Genomic DNA, 23115 nt, shown 5'->3' with positions numbered 1-23115 from the left:
AGCTATATCGGCATTCCTATTCAGTTCACCTGTCAGGCTGCTTCAAGAGCCCACAGTTCAAGTAATCGGGAAGGTACTGAAGAGAAGGCTGAATAATGAAACATGGAAGAAATCATGTGGACAAGTAGCCTCACCTGTCACGCAATCCATTCAGCAAATATGCTATCATGAAAGAATACCACCAAATACATACACTCCTTGTCACATTGAACTACTGTAGGGGTAGGACTCCACGAGCAATTTTGTCACGATCTGACGCAAAACGCATGCGAATTGTCGTATGTGTCAAAAATAAGGTAAGAGATAGAATTGACGCATGGTGTCGCAACGTTGATCCGACGCCATCCAACTGTCGGCTGCAGACGCAGCGCACAGCGTCTGCATCCGACAGTCGTGTCACAACGGATAAAACGCTGCGACACCATGCAACAATTCTATCTCTTACCTTATTTTTGTTGCATGCGACAATTCGCATGCGTTTTGTCGCAGCGCGTCGGATCGCGACAAAATCGCTTGTGGAGTCCTACCCTAATAGTTATTGTATAGTATTGCAGCCATGGCAAACTAGAGGATGTGACAAATGCATACACACAGCAGCCCTTCTTCATAAACCATATACTGTAGCTTGAAACAATTGGGAAGTTATAATTAATGCATCATTTTTTTTTATTAAAGATTAAGCCAGATAATGAAATAAGTTCTTCTTACTAGGGACGGGTGAATTTTTTCGCCTTGTTTCGCCGTGGAAATGATGCCCATAGACTTGTATGGTGGCATGCGTCAAAAAAAATATTTTGAGGCCCATAGTCTATAATGGGCATTGGCGACAATTCGCCCATCCCTACTTCTTACAAAATGCAGATTTACCCAAGGTTTCTCGGTGTTGCCTCAGCTTGGCTGAAGCCTTTTTACTATAATTTTATTAGAAGGACAGCTTTACATTAAGGGGGTTATTTATCAAAGCCCAAATTTATCTCAATATTTTATGCTACAAACTCTGATCAAATCCGCTCGGGTTTTTTTACGCTTATTTATAATTAAATTTTCCTGAAAATTTGCTTTGCGGGAAATCAGATTTTCATGATTTTTGCATGCTTTTCAGTACATATGTAAGTGTGTTCACTACGATTAACAGTGCTCTGCTTGGCTGCTTAGTGTTTCCAAAATTGCCATAACAATGGGACAGGCCTGGAATCACCCAGCAGTCTGTCAGAGGGTTGTTCAACTCAGCAAAGCTTTGTAGTTTATGTGCTGACACTGCAGAGACAATCCAGACTGCAAGCTCACTCACATTCTCTTGAGAGAATTACATTTTTGCTGTGTACTGATACTTTTATAGATACATAGACATTATAGTTTATGCTGTCAAAGTTACCTGAAATTGTATCAGTAACACAGTCCTTATCCCCCACAATATTTTTAAAGAGTTTTTCATTCTCACTCTCAGAATTCCTGTAAACTGGATAACTAGAAGCAAAATAAAAAATGTTTCTAATATAGTTAGTTAGCCAAAAATGTAATGTATAAAGGCTGGAGTGACTGGATGTCTAACATAACAGAACACAACTTCCTGCTTTTTCAGCTCTCTAACTCTGAGTTAGTCAGCGACTATAAGGGGGGCCACATGGGACATAACAGTTCAGTGAGTTTGCAATTGATCCTCTGCATTCAGCTCAGGTTCAAAAGCAACAGATATGACCCATGTGCCCCCTCAAGTCACTGATTGGTTACTGACTGGTCACCAATCAGTAGAAACAAGAAAGTAGTGTTGTGGCTATTATGTTAGACATCCAGTCACTCCAGCCTTTATACATTACATTTTTGGCTAACTAACTATATTAGAAACATTTTCTATTTTGCACAGCCTATCTATTTACCCAGTTTTTATTTTTACACTGAACAATTCCTGTCGACTCCATTCAGGCAACTTTTTATTCAGAGCTTGCTCTAACACGGCCTTCCACAGCCTGTACTCTCCAGGATACTTGAAATTAAAAGCCACTGCTTTTTCCCAACATGCCTTTAAGAGCCATTTCTATTCACTGCACTTGTATTCTCAATGTTTGTTCCCACATTGTTTTGAACAGCTAGCAGTGTTCCCACCATCTATGATCCCTGCAATGTTGTTCTTGCTGTTGTTGTTGTTTTGTTATTACGTTTAGGGGCAAGCTTAGTTCAGAGTATGGTTGTATTTGGCCAGCTGCACAGAAAAGCTCACAGGACTACATTTTCTGCACTATTGTCTAGCTAGATTTAAACTATGCAGCTACAAATACATGAGTTGTGAGTATGTACCTGCTTTAAATATATGTGCTCTTGCATTAAATTTAGCTTGTGGGAGTCTTAACCAATGGGTCCCTATGCTGTTTTGGGTGGGTCTTCATCATGATCCTGGTCAATGATTGTAAAATTCTTCCTACAGTAAAATATAATATGAAATTAACAATGATTTTTTCTGTAAAATAATTTTTGTATACTTACAAATTATGAGAGTTTAGGATAAGTTGATATGGGAAAATCAAGTAAAAACGAATAGTGTGTAGTTATAAATGGAGCCAAAAACATTATATTCATATTAGGCCTTGCACTTCACACTTTTTGAACTGCACTGTAACTAGAAAAACACAATTGCCTAAACACGTCTAATGAGGTATTCCTGGTACTGATTATTTATCTCCTTAGGCCTAGGGCACACAGAGCTTTGGTCCCACTGTTCTCAACCTATGTTTTGTAGGCAGGTGGAGAGAAGCGGATCAACTCCCTTCCCCAGCTCCTAATTAAGTGCAGTTACACAGAACAGAGGTAAGCCCGAAAAAGCCTGCTTTGATTTTTTATTTTCCTGCTGACCTCTGCTCTGTGTACCTGTACTCAATTGAAAGTTGTACTTTTTAGAGCAAATCATTTAAATATCGATTTAAAAAATGAAGTCCAATTGGAATTAGCCATTCTATAAACACAGTAAACAGTAACTTAAAGGTGACCACCCCTTTAATACATTCCACACTATAGTAGTGTTTGCCTCTACTAAAGACACAGAAGAATGATGAAAGAAAGATAAAAATAAAATAATGAAGAAAGATAAAAATATAGGAAGGTTGTTTTTTTTTTTTTTGCAGAAAAGGTTGCAACCCTACTGACAAGAACAAAACATGGAGTAGCTTTAATCTCCCTGTCCTGTTTAGCTCAAGAAAGAACAGAAAAAATGTATTAAACGGACAAAAAGTATGTTCAGCACAAGCCTTATTCACTAAAGTCATGCTGAAATTTAAGAAGTTATCTCAACAAAAACGTTGATTAGAACATATTTACATTTTTTTCATGATATATGATAACTGCAGTTCTGCATTATACTATATGAATATATACCACTCTGCAGAGCAAACCTGAAATCATTGCTGCTGGATAGGGTAGCCTGTCAGCAGAATGGATTCTATACACTTACTAAAAATGTGGCTACCACAGTGTTGTACAAAAACACAGTTTCAGGTTTCAAGAAAATTATCTAATAATTCCATGTCATAGTTCGAAAAACAGGTTTTTCATCTTGTACAATCTGATAAAATGTAGCCTGCTCAGTCTCACTGGGGTCATTAGCAAAGCTTAGATAACAGGTAAACCAAAAACACTGACCTTGAAATCAACATATTTATTCATATTTATTAGCCCAGGCAAAAAAATGATTATGGAGCATAATGCAGGCCTTTGTTGAGAAGACCGCATTATTGTGCCAAAACAATCCTTGCCCCATGGAATTTTAAAATATACCTGATAGATATACAGGTATGGGACCTGTTATCCAGAATGCTTGGGACCTTGAGTTTTCCGGATAAGGGATATTTTCTGTAACTTGGATCTCCATAGTGTAAGCCTACTAAGAAATCATTTAAATATGAATTAATAATATTTCTTTTGCTGTGGTCAAAAATAATTGCTTAGGGTCAGTGGTGAATGCTTCGGACTCTTATAACAACTTTTTTGGTTCTTAGAAAAAGTGTTAGAGGAGAAGATGGTAGACAGTCAAATTAATACTGACTGAAACCCGGTAAAAAATACATTTTCAAAACAAGCCATTTTTTATTTTATGTTGCACCTTTGACAGATCTGCAGGGTTTTTCTTGGTCAGGTAAACTTAACTGAAGCACTGCATTATTATTAGGGATGCACCGAATCCACTATTTTGGATTCGGCCGAACCCTCAAATCCTTTGCTAAAGATTCGGCTGAATACCGAACTGAATCCGAACCCTAATTTGCATATGCAAATTAGGGGTGGGAAGGGGAAACCATTTTTTACTTCCTTGTTTTTTGACAAAAAGTCACGCGATTTCCCTTCCTGTACCTAATTTGCAAATTAGGATTCAGATTCGATTCGGCTGGGCAGAAGGATTCGGCCGAATCCGAATCCTGCTGAAAAAGCCCGAATCCTGGCCGAATCCCGAACCGAATCCTGGATTCGGTGCATCCCTAATTATTATATAATCATAGTCAAAGCAGGGAAATACAATTTACTGAAAGCTATGGTACAACATATTGCAGCTGGCCTAAAGCAGTGTTGTCCAACTGTTTCCATGTAGTGGGCCACTAAACCATACAGATTACAATAAAATAACAATGTGATAGAAAGAGGTGAATTAAGCTGTCTTGGGGCCATGAAAATCTCTTTCACCATGGTTCTACTGGAAATTCCTTATTTAAAAATTGCCTACTGGCAAAATCTGTCCCAATCAGTGATGTTATAGGCTATGTCTTTTGATAAGTCAGGTATCTTATCCATTCCACAATAAATACCAAAACTATGTTTATGCAGGGCTTTTATAAATTTGATTTGTATCAGCTTTTTACTGTGAATGCCTTTAGGGTAGTTCAGCAAGTCCCAGTATGTGATGTACTTTGCTATTACAGGTCCAACAGTGTCACAGAAAACCCCTATTCCTCTTGTTTATACAATTTGCATCAGCAAAGTACTTAGCAGAAATAAAATAGGGAATTACCAACCTCGCTACTGGGCAATGTGTGATGCTTGCCAAATATTTTAATTAGCTCTCAGCCTCTTATGATCACACATCAGCATTATGGTCTGTGTTGGCCAATGGATTTCATTAATTAGAAGGCATCTGATACTAAATCTGAGCTAAAAATGCTTTAATCTGAAAGTATATTTTATTAATGAGAAAATTACTCCAAAGTAATTTGAGGGGGCATTGGTCCTATAACATCAGTATGTTAAAATTACATGAAACTAACGTTTCGGATACATATCCTCTAAAAGGAACTTGTCTCTAGAGCACTATATTGTAGAAAACCCAACTCATATATAATATATTAAATGGCAAAATGCTATTTCTGTAAGTGTTTTGAGCAATATTAGGAAGCTGTCACAGAAATAAACTGATTATTCCATTCAAAGTCATTAAAGTATTTACATACATTACTTTACAGTATGCGTGACAGAACCAGCTCTGTTTTGAGGGCAGAATTTGCTACATGCACACCTTATATAATAAGATATAATAATCACTCTGGTGAGAGGCAGTGACTGCACTGTGTTTACCCACTGCAAGCTAAAGTAGTGGGTCAGAGATGACATTCATGTCTGCTTCGGGGCTTTTGGCTGCTGTTCTGTGAATCACAGCAATCCAATCTCTTTTATGGCATCTGAGCCTTCAGGCCCATAACCTGAGAGACAAGCTAACTGGAACTTCCCCGTGGATCCCTGTAAATTACAGCATCAGACACTTGCTCACGTCTTACATAGGATATCACCCAACCGTGGGACTGAAGTGTTATTTTACTTTGATTAAATAACTCCCACGAATGAACATCATATGTGACATATCCTTAGCATTAAATAGCTTCAAACAATATGCAGTTATGCATTTAGTCATACTTGCAGTTTACATAATTGCTACACAAAGAACAGAGATTCTCCAGTGTGAAATATCATATGGCATTTTGTAATATGCATGCTAATAAATGATAGCTGGAGTATTAGCAAAAAATAGACTAAAAACTGAAATATTAAAAAATCTCAGAAAGAATAATGCCTACTTAAATTATGTCAAGTACAGTTATTTGTTAGAAAGAAATCAAGTAGCACACTGTAATTGTGGTGAATTTATTTAGCCCATATATAAACAGACAAGGGCAAAGTTTTGGGTCTCACTGGACCCTTTATCAAGCCTTGATAAGGGTCCAGGCTTGATAACGGGTCCAGTGAGACCCAAAACATTGCCCTTGTCTGTTCATATATGGGCTAAATAAATTCAACATGAATTTTGCAACAATTACAGTGTGCTACTCGATTTCTTTCCTTGGATATCGCAGCTGACCCAAAAAGCAGACGAGGGTTCCCAGTTTAGCACCTGGAACTGACATTGGTTTTAATGAAGGTAAAGCACTCCTAATTACTACTATATACAGTTATTTGTTTACATTTTTATTCTTTAATATGCTCCACAAATGAATTTTATAACTACTTGAACTTAGCCTGATGTTTCTCTGCTTATGAGATTAGAAAGTCTGAAAGTTTATTTACATGACAAATAGGAGCTGATTTAACAAAGGTCAAGTATTAGGGGGTTATTTACTAAACTCCAAAAATCCTGAAAAATTTGTGTTTTTTTTAGTATGAAATTGGACTTTTAAAATATCACAAATTTTTCGGAATTTATTATACATCGAGGATGGAAAAAGTCAATGGGGGAAGTTCCAATTTTTTTTTATGCAATACCCCGAAGATTTCTGCGCTTTCTGGAAAAAAGCATACAAAATCGGAGTTTTCGGATGGAAAATCCAAAAAAATAGTAAAATTCTGATTTCTTTTTCCCGCAAACCCGTGCAGATGTAATCTGAGTTTTTCTCAACATGTTGAGATAAATTCGGACTTTGATAAATAACCCCCTTAGAGTTTTCTTTTCCTCAAATGATGACTTTAAGAATAGCGAGTTAGAGTCCCACGAACTGAAAACTCAAATAGTTTGAATCATTCCAGTTTCGTGGCAAAACTGTATGAAAAAACTTGGAACATCAAGCAGGATCTTTAAATAGTTCAAAGGACCTCTGCCATTGACTTCTACCAAACCTAGACAGGTTTTAGCAGGTGTATTTTCAGATTCAAGCTATTTCCAGGGTTGGGGTATAATAAACCTTGAATATTTCAGTTTTTTTTTAAAAAAAAAACTCGATGGATTCAAGTTTTTTTCTTTAACCTGAACATGTGAGTTTTGACAAAAAATACAACTCAAATACAGGTATGGGATCCCTTATCCGGAAACCCGTTATCCAGAAAGTTCGGAAAGGCAGTCTCGCATAGGCTCAATTTTATCCAAATAATCCAAATTTTTCAAAATTACTTCTTTTTCCTTTTTTCTCAGTAATAATAAAACAGTACTTTGAGATTTATTCCCAACTAATATATAATTAATACTTATTGGAAGCAAAGCCAGGCTATTGTGTTTATTTAATGTTTACATGATTTTCTAGTAGACTAGTAGACTTACTAGTAGACTTAAGGTATAAAGATCCAAATTACGGAAATATCCGTTATCCCGACAATCCCAAGCATTCTAGATAACAGGTCCCATACCTGTACTTAAATTTCCGTGGAAAAAACATCTCAAACCTTATTAAATCTGCCCCTTAATTTCCTACAAGTGGAAATAATAATCTGAGGGTATATTTGCTATCTTCCTAAGGCTAGCACACAATGAGCAAATTGTGCAGAAGTACAACAAAACTTTGTTTTATAATGTTACTCTGTTCTTATTGTGGCTTTTATTTTTATAAAGTAAACCACTTGAATTTATCTAATCATTTCCCTACAGTTTAACAGGAACTAATATAAAGGGATAAAACAACAAGAACAAGAAACTTACTTATTTAAGCTGTTGCTGTTATCAGTGGACTGCAAACAAGAAAAGGGGATATTTTTGCATCAGTAGTCTTAAGTAGTCTTGATAGTCTTATGTAAATATTATTCTCCAGTTTGTCCTCTGAGGCACAACCCATAAGTGACACCAGTTCCCACAGTCTCATAGCAATGCTTTCTTTTTTAGGGGGAATGTAATTAAAAGTCAAAAGCAATATGAGGAAAGACTGGCCAAATTGGCGATGTTCACGCTGGAAAAGAGGCGCTTAAGGGATGATATGATAACTATGTATAAATATATAAGCGGATCGTATAATAATATCTCTAATGCTTTATTTACCAGTAGGTCTTTCCAGCTGACACAAGGTCCCCCATTCCGATTAGAAGAAAAGAGGTTCCGCCTAAATATTTGGAAGGGGGTTTTTACAGTGAGAGCTGTGAAGATGTGGAATTCTCTTCCTAAATCAGTTGTACAGGCTGATACATTAGATAGCTTTAAGGAGGGGTTGGATTGCTTTTTAGCAAGTGAGGGAATACAGGGTTATGGGAGATAGCTCATAGTCCAAGTTGATCCAGGGACTAGTCCGATTGCCATTTTGGAGTCAGGAAGAAAATTTTTCCTCCTCTGAGGCAAATTGGAGAGACTTCAGATGTGCTTTTTTTGCCTTCCTCTGGATCAACTAGCAGTTAGGCAGATTATTAAAAAAAACTTACTTATTATGTTACTATGTTATCTAAAATTTAGTCTTTTCAAATATTTAGCAATGTAAAATCATTAGCTGCCAAATATTACATTGGGCATTATCGCTAAGCAAAGGTTTAGTGTTAACACCTGCTCTGGAGTTTCATGAAATATTTTGTGGCAAAAAACACTTAGACCAATGCAAAAAATCTCCAGGAAACAAGCTTGAAAGTTAAAAAGTACAAATTTATTACATATTATAAAAAAACAAAACAACCCTTCATGGAGCCTAACGCGTTTCATGCTTACTTAGCACTTAGTCATAGGCAATCTATGACTAAGTGCTAGGTAAGCATGAAACGCGTTATGCTCCATGATGGGTTGTTTTCATTTTTAATAATATGTAATAAATTTGTACTTTTTAACTTTCTACCATGTTTCCTGGAGATTTTTTGCATTGAATAAAGTTATACCTCTATTTGGTCACTAGGGGACTCCAACATGCGAGTTAATGTTTACTGAGGTCTATATCCAAGTAATTTTGAGTTTCAAAAAACACTTTGAGCTTGAAAAATTTTATTACATAAACTGCGAATGTTCGCAAAAGCCATTTGGTTGTTGAAGTCGTTGAGGTCTGTAATCAGTCAAAAAGGACACAAACATGGTTGATAACGTAGTTTTTTTTTGCACTAGTGAAACATATTACATCCCCCCAAATATGTGAAATTTAACAGAACAGGCTGAATGAGTATATTCACACTCAATGCAAGTTACTGGTAAATGGTGTCAATACTCGCATTATTTTGCATTCTTGCTCTTTGCACTTGAATATGAGCCTTTATCTCATGGTGTATGGTTTAACTGCAGCACAGTATGCTCTAACAGTTTCATCTCAATGTGAGTATTTTAATACAGAAATATCAAGAGTCTTTATACATGCTTCAGACATTGTTGTCCGGGTCATTACTATACTCTGCAGCTCACTCTAAATAAGAAAATTTGATGTCACATGTAAAGAAGCTGCCAGAAGAAGGGCTCTGCTTCTGCACACTGGCCTTTATTTGCGTTTCTGAATGGTATGCAAGTTAGGGGGTCAGCCACCCTCAGAACGTCCCTCATGAATACTTCTGAATGCAGGCAGTGCTGTATTCACCAGGGTAGACCTGGTGTTTGAATATAAAAACATTTCTGTAGCATTAAAACAAGTTCTTTCACTTGGTAGTCTAATACTAGGCACCAAGATGGCCCCATGCCTACTGACCCACAGCAACTCATCACAAGGTACAATTTAGTGTTTTGTGTTTCAGTGGATTATCAGACCTGGTACACTATGGGGCACATTTACTAAGCTTGAGTGAAGGATTCGAATGAAAAAAACTTCGAACTTCGAAGTATTTTTTTGGGTACTTCGACCATCAAATAGGCTACTAGGACCTTCGACTTTGATTTGAACGATTCAAACTAAAAATCGTTCGACTATTCGACCATTCGATAGTCGCAGTACTCTTTAAAAAATACTTAGACTACATACTTCAGTAGTTTAAACCTACCGAGGTACAATGTTAGCCTATGGGGACCTTCCACAGCACTTTTCTAACCTTTTTTTGATCGAAAAAAAATCCTTCGATCGATCACTTAAAATTGTTTGAATTGTTAGATTCGAAGGTTTTTATCGTTCGATCGAACAATATATACTTTGATCGATTGATCAAAGGATTTGAGCTAAATCCTTCGAATTCGATATTCGAATTCGAGGGTTCATTAACCCTCGATATTCGACCCTTGATAAATGTGCCCCTATGTATTACATTTCCCCTGAAGTTTTGTTGACTAAGATGTTCTATAATATAACCAATAGGCTATGGATACACAGGCTGTTTTCAGCGGCTGTTTTCAGCCTGCATAATTGGGCTGACCTCACCCTGTGTGTGACCGCACACAGGCTGATCGATTCAAATCAATGGAGCTGGGGCACTGAGCAGATCTGCTTCTCTCATTCTGCATAATTATTCAGGTTGAAAACAGCCGCTGATCAGCCTCTGTGTCCATAGCCTTACTTGCTACTGTATAACCAAGATGTTCATGGGTGTGTAGATAACACACCCTCTTTATCTTCTTTAATACTGTCTCACATGCTTTGTTTTATTGCCTGGTATTGGAACTGCCCACAGAATGTGACCTAATCTCATATAAGAGATAGTCTGACAGATAATAATGTATCTCCATTTCCTTTTGTGAAGCAGCTGAATGTCACGAATCATAGCTTCTGTAACCAGTTTGTTGATTTTCTTCTCACCACATTAAACATAAGAATCATTCTTATTGGTTGGTGACAGAATTTCCTGTTTTGTGCAGACATATTTTACGCTACAAATATCATTCTTGCTGAAATCCCACTTGCTTTTGTGCCTCTCGTGTCATTGTGTTGCTGCAGGATTATTCTTTATGTGTGCATATGTGAAAAAAATGAGCTTTTTTCAGAGAACAAACTGTTCCTGCTCAGAGAAAACCAGCATAAATTCCACAGTGAAGGCAACCATAGAATACTGTCAGCTTGTATCTTCTCATGCTGTGGGAGCTCAAACACGCTTGGTTTCCAGGGGACAGAAATGTCTTGATCGGTTAGTTGGACAATCACTATGACAAATGTCAAAAATGATTCTATTGCATTTTCATATAAACTGAGCCAAAGAAAAACTACAAGCTCTTGCAGTACATAAGAAACAATGTGATCACTGGGTTGCAAGTGTTTTGTTCTGTATGAGCTGAGCTGTCTTCTTCTGACCTTACCCTTAAATGACTTCCTAGCTATGTGTTTTCTCCTGGTGGAAAAGGAGCAAACTGTTTGCCAGAAACTGCAGCTTTGAAAGCTTTCCTTTCTGCCAGCGTTTGGTGTGTTCGATATCAGAGCAGATTCACAGAATTGTAATTGTTGAGCCAGGTACAGCCAACTTTTTTTTGTAGCCTAACATGAAAAATGTTCCTTCAATTTATAATGGGATAAGAAGTCAGTTATAAGTTTTGAATCATACAAGAAGCATTGGACTGCAAGTCATTGTACTAATTTAATGGAAGTAATGTAATAAAAACTTTGCTACTACTTTATAAATAAAGTTACACATACATACATACATATATACATACTCGTTTAGTAACCCATAGCAACTGATTGACTGATAAGGGTGAAAAGATGTGGACAATGTCCCTTTTATTACTTTTCCCTGAAACAATTAAAACAATTCAAATTGTTAAAGGGATACTTACACTATTTGAAAAATCATTAATAGAGCTCCTCCTTTATTTACAAAGACAACGTGCATGGGCACCAAGGGTCAGAACACTGCATTAGTGCAAAGAGCAGATTGTAAAGTACAAAACCATGGTGGATGGCATCTATTGTTATTTTGCCTTAATTGATTTAACTATATTGGTTATGCCAACTGTAGACTGGTTTAAGAGGGCCATTGATTTCGGTGGTGTAGCACACTGATCCCAACACAGCAATTCAGAATGCCCAACTGCCAGACAGCATGACTTGGCAGTTGGCTTGATAGCAGCAGGAAAAAAAATTTTAACGGTCAGACTTGATCAGCATTTTGAGACTGTGTGTAAGGTCATGCAGATAAACTGTGTCATCGGAGTACAGGGCAGTAGTTGCTAACTGGCTAGCCAAACAAAGTGGAACAAGGGCAGGTCCAGCACCAAAAATGTGACAGCAAAGGAGCATACATAGGATATTTACCGAAAGAGGAACGTGGAATATGAACAGGTACAATGCTACGGAACTAAGGTACTCACAACAATGATTTGCAGCTGTCATTAAACACTGATATTGTCTAGCTGTTGTCTCACATGAGTCACTATGAGCATACAGGGGAAAGGCATAAGAGCAATCTTGTGCATTTGGGCATAAACGTGTTTATTTTGGTAAAGAAAAAGAAAAATAAGAGAAAAACACACATTAAACTCCTAAAATGGTTACTGAAGCTGGAATTTAGAGTCCACCAAAGAAGCAGATTACAAAGTTTTACTCCCAATAAGGCATTTCAATAGGCAGGCCAAAAGCCTATCTATTATTAAAACAGCACCTCCAGGCTGTTTATTAGTTTTTTTTCCACAATGCTATGCCTCAATAATTGATATCACAATGGTAGCTAGTTTCTCTTTAATATGCTGTAGTCACACTTTATCGCTGGCTTTATTAATAATGGAAGCATGAAAGATACGGTACTAGCTATAAAAGTAGCTATTGAAACTATCTACACAAGTAGAAACCCGAAAATTCCATACACCAAGCATTCCAGATAATAGATCTTCAATCTGTAAATAAATATTGTTTTGTAGTTACTTGATATCAAGGTCTTCACTAAGCAAGTAGCGTAAAAGGCAAAGCAGTGCACAGTGTCTTGTGTTTTCTTCTTTGCCCTGGAATATCTTCTGGAGTGCCTCTAGTTTGAACAGTGCCAGGGACGCAAGGCACTGGGAAGCCCTGTACTTCATGCCTGCCACAGGCCCTTGAAAGTTCCATGTTCTGCATTCAGTCCTAAATTCAGTGCAAGGTGCAGAGTACATTCTGGACTGACTATTGCCACAGATGCAAGTCCTCAGATCACAGGTGCTAAGGGTGCAATTTTAGGAACCTAAATGTGGCCATAAACAAAGAGATCCACTCGTTTGGCATTGATGCCAAACGAGTGGATCTTTCCCCAATATGCCCATCTTGAGGTGGGCTATATCAGACTGATCCAATTGTGAGCCCTAGTGGCAACGATCTGATCATAATGCAGCAGTAAGGATGGTCGGATCGAAGGTTCGCTCCAATGGACAGATGCGTTCTGAGATCCAACGGATACCCGATCGACATCTGGCCAACTCTTGGCCAGATATCGATCGGGGAAGCCCATCGGAGGGCCTCATACATGGGCCAATAAGCTGCAGTCTGTCTGCAGCTTTTATCGACCCGTGTATGGCCACCTTTGTATACAACTGTACATTGATTTTAGTTTCCATTGCTTAGTAATTCCCCAAAGTGCTCTCTAGGCATATAAGCAGATATACAGTAATTAGCAATACTTCTTAAGGAATTTAGCACTTTTGATATATGCCAGGCACTGAGAACGTGCAGATGATTCAATCTAGCAGGCTAGTGGGCTGTAGACAACAATTTCATGCAGCAATTAACTATGTATAAGTACGGTAAGTGGCTTGAAGAGCAGGCAGTCATAATGAGCCTTCCCAGTTATGTCACCAATACCCTGGGAAATAATACAAAATATCTCTTTCAATCAGTGTATAAAAGCTCAGACATTTGAATAGAACTGTGTGAAACAATACATACCTATTGCATTGCAAACCAATTTTCAAAGAATGTGTTGGGGCGAATAGGTGTACCTGAAACTGCACTGGGTAACAGCAACAAAAACTTTTAATTTTAAAGAATTTTGTAAAGCCCATAGCAAATATTGTTCATGATTACATACACCTGTCTATTTAGAGCAAGGAGATTAAAAATACTACATGATTTTTAAATAAGCACATACTGGTTGCTACAATGGCCTAGTCCACTCATTCGGCATCTACCAAAAGATATTTGGGCCAAATTTATTATCAGTCAAACTAGGAAATCTTTTTGGAAAATGCACACCATCCAGCCCTTTCGAGGTAATTTTAAAAAATAAATGGGAGATACCTGGTTTAGAACCTTTTCAAAACCAATCATAGTCATGTGCCTTCAGGAACTACAAGAAGGTAACACATAATTTATTTACAGGTATGGGATCCGGAAACCCGTTATCCAGAAAGATCCGAATTACAGAAAAAGCCTGTCTCCCATAGACTCCATTTTCTCCAAATAATCCAAATTTTTAAAACTGATTTCCTTTTTCTATGTAATAATAAAACAGTACCTTGAACTTAATCCAAACTAAGATATAAATAATCCTTATTGGAAGCAAAACCAGCCTATTGGGTTTATTTAATGTTTACATGATTTTCTAGTAGACTTAAGGTACAAAGTACCAAATTACAGAAAGATCCATTATCCAGAAAACCCCAGTTCCAAAACATTCTGGATAACAGGTCCCATACCTGTACTACAAGTTAATACATCATTAATGTACTATAAGGGATACTGTACCCAATTTTTAGGATTCAATATCTCTCAAAAAAACTATGGGTTCATGAAGGCATGAGGTCACTGGTATGTGTCATAGCACTCATAAGTAATATGTATTGTGTTCACTTTGCCCAAAGCTACCTTTCACTGAGCCAAATTCCTTAAGGCCCCAATTATAATTATATAGAAGCTATAATATATGTGAATTAGTGGTGGTCATGTGATATTAAGAGGACAGCATCTTCATCTTATACAAAACAAAATAAAAATACATTCTACTTATAGTGTATGTTTACTCTTCAATATAGTCTGTATAATCTTGAATGGATTGGTTATACAACACATTGCTAAACATCTGGCATTTGCATGTTGATCAAATAACAAAAACAAGTTGGCTGCTGGCATTCACTTGTTTTGTACTGTGAATTTCGATGCTGCCAGTGAGGAAGGAAAAATAACAGCTTGCTTTTGAAAAACCACACTGCCAAGCAGTACAGCTGCCTATTAAATGACACATTATCACCATCATCACAGATGGAGTCAAAGTCCAAACAGGAAAAGGCCGGCACCAAGAAAGAACACAAACATCTTGTACACTGGTGAGTGACGGAAGAGGTGGCAGACAGTGGGTACAATGCAAGCGCACTAACAGGTTCCTGCTTTATCTGTAACTAGTGCAGAGCTGCAGTGCATATCTAGGGAAGCTAATACATAAACACATACAGATTCCAATAAAGACTAAGTGCAAGCTCAATTATAAGTAATATCCGTCGCCATTAAGATATAATTTCCAGCAAATTCAGAATGCTTAAACACAGAGACATCGCTATGACTCCCTAAGCTTGTTAGTATGTGTATAAAATAAAATAGTATTCCTGTATAATTGCTAACCACCTCCAAAGCATCTGCAGCTAAAGTGCATCTACTCTGGGGGTTCTGCAGTAAGACTGAAAGCTACAGGTGGAAGGCAGTACAGTACTAAGAGAAATGCGTGAATAATATTTCAGTGTCCCTAAAACACAAATTACATTTTCTCTCAGAAAAAGAGTTGCCCCCCCCAGGTGTTTTTTTAGCATCCTGCAGGAAGAGGTTATTCCTGATGAATATACTACATGCAATTTATATTAATAGGAAAGAAAAATAACTGAATTGAAAAGGCCAGTATTTTTCCATAGAAGGTAGCAACCTGATTTACAGCCAGAGCAACAGGCAAAGAGGAAACCCACACGCATTTAAAACTAGACTAGACAGACTGACAGATAGATTCCAGGATAGACAGACTGACAGATAGACTATAGGATAGACAGAAAGTCAGACAGATGATAGATAGATTACCGTTACCTTGTAATTCCCCTTACTATTTACAAGTGCTGATCAGCCTGTTACAATGCACCACAGGAATCAGGCAGGATAATAGCAAGTAAGAAAGGAGGTGCAATGAGACCAACAGCTGTTTTATGAATAATGGCATTCTTCGCTTCAGCTACTTAAGGTGGCCATAGATGCAAAGATCCGCTCGTTTGGCCACATCACCAAACGAGTGGATCTTTCCCCGATATGCCATTAACAAACATGGCTATATCGGGGGTAATCTGATTGTTTGCCCGTATGGCCGAACAATGCCATTACGATGTGCCGTGGGCTCCGGCGGGATCAGTCGGGTCAAAATCAAACCTGACCGATCGACCAAACGACCGATCTCCCCCGGACGAAAGATGTCGGCACACGCCACACACGATCTGAAAATCGTACGAATCTATGGCCACCTTTACTCTCTCTTGCCCGCATTCTACTCATGCAGCAAGCTTCTGGGGCGTTTCTAACCTTATATTTCTATATCACTTAAAGAGAGACATAGAAATGATTTGATTACAATGCACATTACAATGCGCATTACAATGCGTATAATCAATAGGCGGCAAAAAGGAGGCAAGAAGGGGTAATTCTAAAGATGAACACTGTTTCCCTCCTGACACAGAGGTGGACACCCAGACTGTCTTCATACTAACCTCTGATCTAGTCCTGTGAGCATCTGACTCCTGTTAGCATATTATCCATGCCCTCTGGAATCAAACGGAGCAATGCAGTATCCCCTCTGTATAAGCTTGCTTCTCTGGGAGACCTATTGACAGGGTGCAATATATTCCAGTCCTGATGGTACAGATTCAGCTGTGAGAGTGACTGCTACGTTCCACTCAGCCTGGCCTGGCCGCTCCCCCTGTGTCTCAGCACTGCACATACACACACACTGCACTGAGACTGTGACAGGCCCCGCCTGGCTGGGCTAGAGCTCCCCTCCCTCCTCATATTCGCTTCCTTGTCCCCTGCCTAATTATTTTTCACTCTGCCTGCAAAGCAAGGCCACTGTACTTGTTACTTGCCTGAAACCAAGGCCAAAACAGATGCTTGTGTCACAGCCGCCTTGCTACAAACAAGGATAATTTAAAAAGTAGTGTAAGCAGATGTGCTACTGGTAAACATACAGCTGTTTTGCGCTACAGCTGTTTTGCTACCCATAGCCAGGCCCGGACTGGCAATCTGTGGGTTCTGGCAAATGCCAGAGGGGCTGCTATAAGGTCAAGGTGCTATAGAAAGTCAGTATTTAGTGGGCTGGTGGGGGCTCTTTGGACCTCTGTGTGGGCTGATTGGGCCTCTGTGTACCTGAAATGCCAGGGCCTATTTTAATTCTCAGTCCGGACCTGCCCATAGCGACCAGCAACTGGATGGCCCCATGTTCACCAGCAACTGTATGTTCCCATGGCCACCAGCAACTGTATATTCCCATAGCCACCAGCAACTGGCTGGTCCCATGTTCACCAGCAACTGTATGTTCCCATGGCCACCAGCAACTGGATGGTCCCATATTCACCAGGAATGATGGTCCCATCTCCATCAGCAACTGTATATTCCGATGTCCACAAGCAATGATGGTCCCATGTCCACCAGCAACTGGATGGTCCCATGTCCACCATGAGCTGGATGTTCCTATGACCACCATGCAATATGAAGATTTTCTACATTCAATTAATTTTGCCTTGATACTCTTCTTTAGTGATTGTATTGAATTACCTGAAACCCCGGGCTGGTGCTCCTATCAGCAGAAAACTGAATCGGCCCAGGGTTATACCTGTGAGCACAATGGAGTAATCTTCCGTCTTCCTTCTTCTTTGCGCGGCTGCGCATGCGCAGTACAACGAAAAGCCAAACTTTAACTAAAAAGTTAACTGCGCATGCGTTTGCCTGGGAAATTTGAAGAGAGAAGAACACGGATTGCTCTGTGGTGCTCACTGGTATAACTCCGGGCCGGTGCCGTTTTCTGCTGATAGGAGCACCAGCCCGGGGTTTCAGTTAAGTTAATACAATCACTTGGCAGTGCCTAAAATTTGGCACCCACAAGTGCTGCAAGCCTTTCCTTCTCCTTTAAAGGCTTAGGCATAAATTATAACCAAATAGCTTTGCAGTGAGGTAAGCAGGGGCCCTGGACCACTAAACATCTTAGTCACAGGTGCAGCTTGTTTAGTATAACCACTGTCTTGATTGTTAGTGAATTTATTTACACGGATGAATACTAAAGCAGTCTTGGAAGACAAGGAGTACAAGTTTGCATCGATTAATTCATACTTGTTTTACAAGTATTCATCAACAAGGAAACTTTGTTGGAGAAAAAGCAATTCTAGATTATGAAAGCATTGCAGGTTCTGTTGGGGCAAGGTATGGTAGGAATGTACATACCTATTGGATATGTTCTTTATTTGCTATTGTGAAAGCATCAGATGGTAGGTGTCTATCGTTTGATACAGAGGCGGAAAAGAAACCAGGAAGGCCCAAAGTCAATATTTATTACAACCTTTTTTCCGAAGCTTATTCTGGCTTGACAAAATTATTGTTTAACAATACTATAGGATGATATTATAATATAACAGCTTTACCAATGATCCCCTGTTCATTTATCTACCAAATAAGTATGGGCAAAAGGCTCAGTGGGAGAAAGATGGATACTTATTTTGATTAATTCTTGTTTGGTGAAAGTTGACTTCACATTGACTTTAGATCTGTTAACAGTTAACTTGTGTTAGATTTGTTAATTTGAAGTTGTATGTGTCTATCCTGTGTGGCCCAATTTTGACCGTATAGCAAGTTACCTGTATACAGTATGATAAGCATATAGGTGTGAGGACTCATCCTGGTGGGCTAGCGTTAGTGCGCCGGGGACGTCCGCCGCGTCTTTCTTCCTAGGCGATGTCATTGCGCATAGGCATGAAATTCAAATATTTTAAGTGCAGGCATCTATTGTACCATTGCCCAACGTAGGTCTATTTTACTAGTTCCTGGGTGCATTTCTTGTTGTGTAAAGCCTGTTTTGACCCGCCTGCCCCTGTTCCTGTGCTGTCTGCAGCCTGTCCTTACCCTTGCTTGTGCCTTGACCATTCTTACAGAAACTTACAGAACTGGTGTGTTTGACTCAGCTGGTGACCTTGACTATTCTTTGGTCTCCTGATTTTTAGTAGTATGTGCCATTGGGTAATCATAAATAGAAAACTGCCATTTTAAAAAATAAGCGCCGCCCCCCAGGATCGTATGATACACGGTGCACACACACATACCAAACAAACTATACTTGTTAGGTCTTTTGCTTCCTCACTTCTTCCTGTTACAGTTAGAGCTGCAGTATTTCTGGTCAGGTGATCTATGAGGCAGCACAGAGATCATCACAAAATGGCGGTTCAAGGCAAGAGATTATTATTATTATTTATTAACATGTATTTATATAGCGCCAACATATTGCGTAGCACTGTAAGAGATGTAAAAAAGCAATATTTACTTAAATATATATTCCAGTTTGGTAAGATTCTTTAATATGCCACTTAATTTGATATAAACTATCTGTTGCTCAAGTATTCATTTTGGGAGTATAGTTTTCCTTTAAGACCTGGCAGCACCCAAGTAGCAGAGGGCTCCTCCCGAAGCCAAAGGTGGTTGTTAAAGGCAGAAGAGTGAGCCATGGCCCGGGACCTTGGAGTTAGCTCTGGGTTTGTTTGTAACAATAGGGTTTCCGTCTGGCCAGCTGGGGACGGTATTACAAATTTACTGGCAATGTATTTGCCAGTAAACTTGTGATACCCAGTAGTCTCAGCTCCAATCTCTCATCTCCCTTTCATTCCACTCACAAACCAAATTCCCCACTATGTGCCCCTTTATGTCACAGCTCTGCCCCTTTTGGCCCCGCCATGACTTCATTATTGGACAGGAAATATTACAGGTATGGGACCTGTTATCCAGAATGCTCGGGACCTGGTGCTTTCTGGATAACAGCTCTTTCTGTAATTTGGATCTTCATACCTTAACTCTGCTAGAAAATCATGTAAACATTAAATAAACCCAATAGTCTGGTTCTGCTTCCAATAAGGATTATTTATATCTTAGTTTGGATTAAGTTCAAGGTAATGTTTTATTATTACAGAGAAAAAGGAAATAATCTTTTAAAATATGGATTTGGATAATTTGGAGCTTTCTGGATAATGGGTTCCCGGATAACAGATACCAATACCTGTATTTAAAAAAAACCTAAAAAAAAACCTTAAGGGCGCATAGGTCTATAATTCCAATGATAGTTGTTATAATCTGCCTACAGGTCTTGTCTATACAAGGAGTTGTAATACTGCTGTATTTCTCATTGCATCAGACAACTGCCTGAGACACCATGGTTGTAAAGTAGAGGTGCCCTCTTCAATCACAACAAATGAATCCCTAGATATTGAACTCTTATTAATGGCTGTAATTAATGAACTCTTATTAATGTCTGTGGTGGCACACGTAGCGATTTGTCTCCCAGCGACAAATCTCCTCTTATTTCGGCAACTAATCTCCCCGAAATGCCATCCCGCCAGCTAGAATGTGAATCGGCAGCAGCATGGCACTCAGATCGTTTTGTTTTCCTGAAGTTGCCTCACAAGGAAACTTCGGGCAACTTCAGCAAGCCGAAGCGATCCGAGTGCCATCCCACCGACGATTGACATTCTAGCCGGCGGGAAGGCATTTCGGGGAGATTAGTCTCCTGAAGAAGAGGAGATTTGTCGCTATGTGTGCCACCACCCTAATAAGTGACTTTTTTTTCATCACAGTGCCTAGGTTCAATACTTGTATCAGGTCCTTAGACACGCCTATGACTAAGCGCTGGAGGGTGTGAAACGCGTAAGGTGGGATATGTGGGGTTAGTATGTACCGAATACTTTTTTAAATGTGATTACCAATAAATTATTTGGTTTTACTCTAAGAGGCCTTGGGACATATATCTTTTTTGATACAAACCTTTTTGCAGTTTGATTGCCTTTGGAACTGGGGCAGGTCCCTTCGGCCTGGTTGAATAGTCATATGGACTCCCGACCCCCCAATTGACATATCAGGTGCTTAGGAACCTATAATTTCCCTGTAGTTCTGACTCAGCTTATTGGACGCAGGAAAGTAACAGAAATTGCCATTTATACTGGTGTATAATAAATCATAATTAATAACACTGCATGAAACCACCATAAAAACACACACACACATACTGCCCCCCGCTGACTCTTGTCGAGCCTCAACTCCCAGTGGAGGATTGCTGGGGGTTCTAGCACAACAGAACCAAGGGGCCACACGTGAGAATTCCAGATCCACGGAAAACAGAATATATTATAATCAATTGCCACTCAACAGTTCCAACAAACGACACATTACAACCAGAGAGCCCTCAAATTAGCATAAATACACTGTACCTCAAATGAATGACAACCCTGTTTTTTTGAAATAAGGAATATTTACAGTTCCTTTTCAATTTGAGCACCTGATATAAATCTCTAGTCGAAACCCGCCTCGACCAATATAAAGTATATATATATATATATATATATATATATATATATATATATATATACACACATATGGGTATGGGACTTATTCTACAGAATGCTCGGAACCTGGGGTTTTCAGGATAATGGATCTTTCCATAATTTGGATCTTCATACATTAAGTCTACTAGAAAATCATTTAAACATTAAATAAACCCAATAGGCTGGTTTTGCTTCCAATAAGGATTAATTATATCTTAGTTTGGCTCAAATACAAGGTACTGTTTTCTTATTACAGAGAAAAAAAATTCAAAATTAGGATTAATTGGATAAAATTAAGTCTACTACAGATGGCATTCCGTCATTCAGAGCTTTCTGGATAACGGGTTTCCAGATAACCGATCCCATATATATATATATATATATATATATATATATATATATATATATATATATATATATATATATATATATATATATATATATATATATATATATATATATATATATATTTATAAATATATATATAGCATCCACAGGTAGCCATGCTTCCACTTACTGCCAATGTCACACATATACATGAATGTCTCTCACACACAGAAAGGCAGAGTGATGCTGTCTCCCCCACATGGAAACTGAACCTGTCCCACTCTCTCTCACCCTCACAGCCTCATGTCACCAAGCTGGGGCTCAGTCTGTGGATGAATGGAAAAAGTAACAAGTGGCAAGCCGCAGGTGCCAGAGAAACTGGCAGTTTTGAGAAGAGAAGCAGAAAACCAGCAGTTGCTTAAACAGGACATGTTGAAACACTATTCTAGCGCTCTTGTTTTTGCCACGCTTGAGGGCAACTGACACCCCTTGCTCCCCACTGTGAAAGCATATGCTATGCACAGAGCCATTTACGAATGATTTAAATTACAATGCGTAGGATAATAATTTGGGGTTAATTCTGTTTGTTGGTACAACCGATACTAAGCAACACGTAAATGGTGTATAAATGGGGCAACTCGTCTCTTGTGATGGACACTGTGTCTCCCCCTGTCACAGAGACAGTCACCCAGTCCAACTTGACGCTTACCTCTGGGGTGATCTATTCCCGTGAGCCCCGGATTCCAGTCAACATGTTATCTGTCTCCTCTGGCGCCAAGAGAAGCAACGCAGCACTTCCTCTGTATCAAGGTGCTTATCTTATAGTCCTTCCCACGAGGGACCCAATGTATTTCAGTCCTGATGGTACAGATTCAGCTGTGAGAGTGACTGCTACGTTCCACTCAGCCTGGCCGATCCCCCTGTGTCTCTGCACTGCACATACACACACACTGCACTGAGACTGTGACAGGCCCCGCCTGACCGGGCTGGTGCTCCCCTCCCTCCTCATATTCGTTTCCTTGTCCCCTGCCTAATTGTTTTCACTCTGCCTGCACAGAGAAGCTACTGTATTTAATACTTGCCTGTGCTGCTTATTGAAGGCCAAAACAGTTGCTTGTGTCACTGTATCACTTCCTACTTGCTTCAAATGACAATAAAAAAAATGCAGTTATTACTGATGTGCTTAGTGCTACCTGTATTTCTAAACTTGCACTCTTGGTCCAAAAAACAACTGGACTGTCACCAGAATAAGCTTGCTC

At 39.0% G+C, this 23115-nt stretch overlaps 1 protein-coding gene across 2 annotated transcripts in view; it reads right to left on the bottom strand.

The window, feature by feature from the left end:
* pip5k1b.L (phosphatidylinositol-4-phosphate 5-kinase, type I, beta L homeolog) overlaps nucleotides 1-22775 on the bottom strand; it is an 80419-nt gene extending 57644 nt beyond the window's left edge. The window contains 1 exon segment of one of the 2 annotated variants that reach the window (NM_001092342.1): nucleotides 22566-22775. The gene's annotated coding sequence lies outside the window, so the exon portion shown is untranslated. 2 annotated transcript variants of the gene reach the window in all.
* Between the last annotated feature and the right edge of the window lie 340 nt (nucleotides 22776-23115).

This window comes from Xenopus laevis, chromosome 1L (genome assembly GCF_017654675.1).
Source record: "Xenopus laevis strain J_2021 chromosome 1L, Xenopus_laevis_v10.1, whole genome shotgun sequence".
Lineage (NCBI taxonomy): Eukaryota > Metazoa > Chordata > Amphibia > Anura > Pipidae > Xenopus > Xenopus laevis.
The sequence above is the reverse complement of the archived record's forward strand: the minus strand, read 5'-3'. Positions and strand labels throughout refer to the sequence as shown.